This window comes from Phalaenopsis equestris, unplaced genomic scaffold (genome assembly GCF_001263595.1).
Source record: "Phalaenopsis equestris unplaced genomic scaffold, ASM126359v1 Scaffold000107, whole genome shotgun sequence".
NCBI classification, from domain to species: domain Eukaryota; kingdom Viridiplantae; phylum Streptophyta; class Magnoliopsida; order Asparagales; family Orchidaceae; genus Phalaenopsis; species Phalaenopsis equestris.
In genome coordinates, this window is record NW_018164549.1 from 3,533,002 (window position 1) to 3,537,503 (window position 4,502).

Below are 4,502 nucleotides of genomic sequence, written 5' to 3' on the forward strand. Positions count from 1 at the left end.
CCTCCCCAAGATTTTCATATTACAGAAAAATATTATTATTTTAATTTTTTTAAATTTAATTTAGAATGCAGAAAAATGAGTCAGTATGAAATTCCACTTAATAATGCTAATAAATGTTATCTATGAATAATGCGGGGGACAATAAATATCATTTATGAGATAATGATTTGATAATGATAGTCAATAAATGATAATCAAATGATTAATACTGGATGATAATGAATAGACTATAATGAGTGAATAATATTAATTAGATGATGACTAGTTGACAACGATAGAGCAAATGTCTTGACTTAAGGTGATCATTGATATCAAATATCAAGTAGATAATTAATTTTTTTTAAATTTTCAAACTCTTTTTAAACTAAGCTCTTGGTTTTTTCCATCTATAGAATGAGCATTTCTTTTTTGAATATTGAAGTGATGCATTTTAATAATTCAAACTGAAATCTCAAAACACTTCATCTGATAGCTCAATTGATTATTTTGAAAACAAAAATTTTATAACCTTTAAATGCATTAAAAATCTTAAAGTTGAATGATTTTATTTTATTTGGCTCTATCGGTGATTGATGATTAATTAGTGTAAAAAGAAGTCAAATAAATATGAATTGTACTAATTAAGATCGATTACATTCAATTATAAAGTTCCCAATCTAAAAACTATATCAAGATTGATGATTAATTAGTGTACAATATATCATTTAAAAAAAGAATGAACTATACTAATTGCATTGCATGTCTCGCCATTATAACTCGTATTTTAATTATTACTATTAGTTCATCTGTTCACATCATTATCAATCTTTATGTTATAAATTGATTACCACCTTTAAATTTAAAATTCTATTTTGGTAATTTTTATTAGTCATTGTAATAGAGATTGAATGTAACCACATCATTAAATTTTGTAACCCCCACTCTCCAATATTTATGGCTCATCAACATTCATTCAAATATAAATATATTTTTATAGTTTAGCTAAAAACTCACTTATCTTAATTATGCCTTGGTTTTTTCCCTTTTATTCTCTAAAAAGAACTAAAATAATGTATTGTGTTGGTGGATTGCTTTCCCCTTATATGCTCTATGCATATCTAGCTATAGTATCGCATAGCTTTTTAAACAAAGTTTAGAGTGCATGCGAAGTCCAGACCTTTCTCTTACTTGCTGAAAATGAGTTTCACTCATCCTCCTTCTCATCACATCTGTCTTCTCCACTTCCTCGTCTCCAACAGAATCTCTTTTCATGTAATTGTCGGATCTTTATAAATAATTTTGTAAATATAGTTAGGTCCAGATAACACCTTTATTATTGGCTTTTGTATTGTCAACCCTAAGTATCAATGTTCAATAAAGTATACACTACTAGCAGTTCAATGAAAGGATCATTCACAAACTCCTCAGATGACTGATCTATTGAATCGACATAATAGAGGAACGGGGACAAAAATAGGTATTAAGGAGCTGGGATAGACCAATCCTATGTCCAAACTAAACGTGTTTCTAGTAAATCCTTAAGTTCAATTAAGAACTAAGAGGTAGAGGACATGGTTGATCCTTTTATATCCATAGAATAAGGATTCGCCTCCCTCTCTCCACACAATCCTAATCAAATCAAAACACTCACAAACCTAAATATTAACACACAAATACCAACAATCTACACCACAACAAACAAAAAACACAACATAATAAAAACAAATACAAACTTGGGTTACCTCCCAATAAGCATTTGATTTAACGTCATCAGCCCGATGAATCCATATATCTACTCAAGTTGTCCCAACGTTAAGACCTCAATTATCAATTTTCTCTGTCCTCCTACATATGATTTAAGTCTCTATCCATTCACGTTAAATACCCTACCATTCCTCGGATCTTTAATATTAATTGCACTAAATGGATAAACTTTAACTACAATAAATGACCCCGACCACCTAGACTTAACTTTTTTAGAAAATAAATTCAATCGTGTATTATATAGTAAAACCTTCTGTTTCATACTCAAAATTTTTCCTAAGAATTTTTCGATCATGCCACTTTTCACCTAGACTTAACTTTTTTAGAAAATAATTTCAATCATATATTATATAGTAAAACCTCCTGTTCAAACTCAAAATCTTTCCTAAGAATTTTTCGATCATGCCACTTTTTTATTTTCTATTTATAAATCTTAGCATTTTCATAAGATTCTTGTCTATCTTACTTGAGTTCATTTAACTCTCATAATCTTTTCTCACCGACTTCTTTCATATTACAATCGAATTTCTTAACAACACTATAAGTTTTATGTCCTTACTCCACTAATAAATAACAAGTTTTGTCAATATATGAGCTTATATGGAGACATTCTTATATGTGTTTTACAAGCAGTCTTATAAGCTCATAATGCATTATCTACGCTCAAAGACCAATATTTCTTAAAATGATTGGTATTTTTTTTTCTGAAATCCTTTTGATTTTTTTATTAGATACTTCTGAAAAACAACTCATTTGCGGCTGATATGATGTGGCAATCTTATGTTTAATTTCATACTTAGAAACTAATGTCTCAATTCCTAAAGTGACTTCTCCAATCACTAATGTTCACTCTATACATACTAAATCTACTAAAGATATTCTTCTTTAAGAATTTAGTTAAACTTTGAGTATTACAATTTGCAAGATCCGCTGCATCAATCCATTTTAAAACATAGTCCACAGCTATCAGAATATATAAATTTCCTAACAATGGTACAAAGAGACCCATAAAGTCTAAACCCCAAACATAAAAAATCTCAATACCCAACGTAAAATTTAGGGGCATTTCATTACGCTTAGAAATATTGTCTACCCTCTGACATCTATCACAAATTTTTATAGATAAATTTACTTATCTAAATAGAGTTGACCGATAAAATCTAGATTGAAAAATCTTAAAAGTAATTTTATCAACTCCAAAATGTCCCTTAAATTCAGAATCATGACATTGCTTAATAATTCAAGGGTTTCTTATATAAATACACATCTTCTTATCACTTGATCCTTATATTTTCTATAATGATATGGGTCATCCTATTTATAATATATGACGTCATGAATAAATTTATTCCATTGATGGTATGTCATGTCATATGGCATAATATCATTAATTATAAAATTTATCAGACCACGAAATATGTCACTCAGTAATAATAAATAGTTGCACATTCAGAATTTTTTTTTTATTAATTTCATCTTCAAAAATATACGAATCTCCCTGATCTAGTGACAAATTGATAGCTATTTGATTATTAAAACCCTTCATATTCACTACTTTGATATTAAATTCTTTCATCAAAAGGACTCATCTAATCAATCTCGTTATGACATTCTTTTTTAACATCAAATATCTAATAACATAATGGTCTGTGTGAACGTACATTTTGTTTTAATCAAATAGGATCTAAATTTTTTAAAACCATATACTATAGTCAATAACTCATTCTCAGTAGTTGTGTAATTTACTTGAGAGTCATTAAGAGTTTTATTTGTATAATATATAGCACTAAACATTTAATCATGCCTTTGTCCTAAAATTGTCTCAATAGCATAGCCACTCGCTTCACACATTAGCTCAAATGGTTTCTCCCAATCAGGTGAAACAATAATAAGAACAGTTCATAATTATTCTTTCAGAATATTGAAGGCATTTAGGCATTCGTGGTCAAAATTAAATAGGACATTCTTTTATTGAGGTTTGGTAATTTTGGAAAAATATTTTATATATCACCTATAAAATCCAACATGTCCTAAAAAACTTTCAACTCCCCACATAGTAGTAGGTGGAGATAGTTTTTCAATAACTTGCACTTTTGTTGTGTCTACTTCCATGACTTTTTCAAATATTTTTTGTACTAACATAATACCTCCCGAAATCATAAATTGACAATTCTCCTAATTGAGAAAAAAATTGGTTTCATTCTTAGTGTTTCAATACATTTGTTAAATGATATAAACAAGAATCAAATGAAAGGTCAAACACTGAAAAGTCATCCATAAACACTTCAATTATTTTCTCAATCATGTCATAGAAAATAGACATCATACACCGCTGAAATATAGCGAGTGTGTTACATAACCCAAAAGACCTTCTTTGAAAAGCAAAAATCCCATAAATACTTGTGATTGTTGTCTTATATTGATCCTCATGAGCTATAAATATCTAATGATACCTTGAATATCCATCTGAGAAACAAAAATATGGATGACCATTTAGCCTATCCAACATCTGATCCAGAAAGGGTAAAGGGAAATGATATTTCCTCGTGGCATAATTTAATTTTTTATAATCTATATACATGACCCAATGACACGTCTAGTTGGAATTAATTCATTCTGTTCATTAAAAGTCATCGTAAATCCCCATTTCTTAGGAACACAGTGAATAGGGCTATCTGATATAGGATAGATAATACTTGCATCTAACCATTTCAATATTTATTTTTTCAACTATTTCTTTCATAATTGGATTTAATATC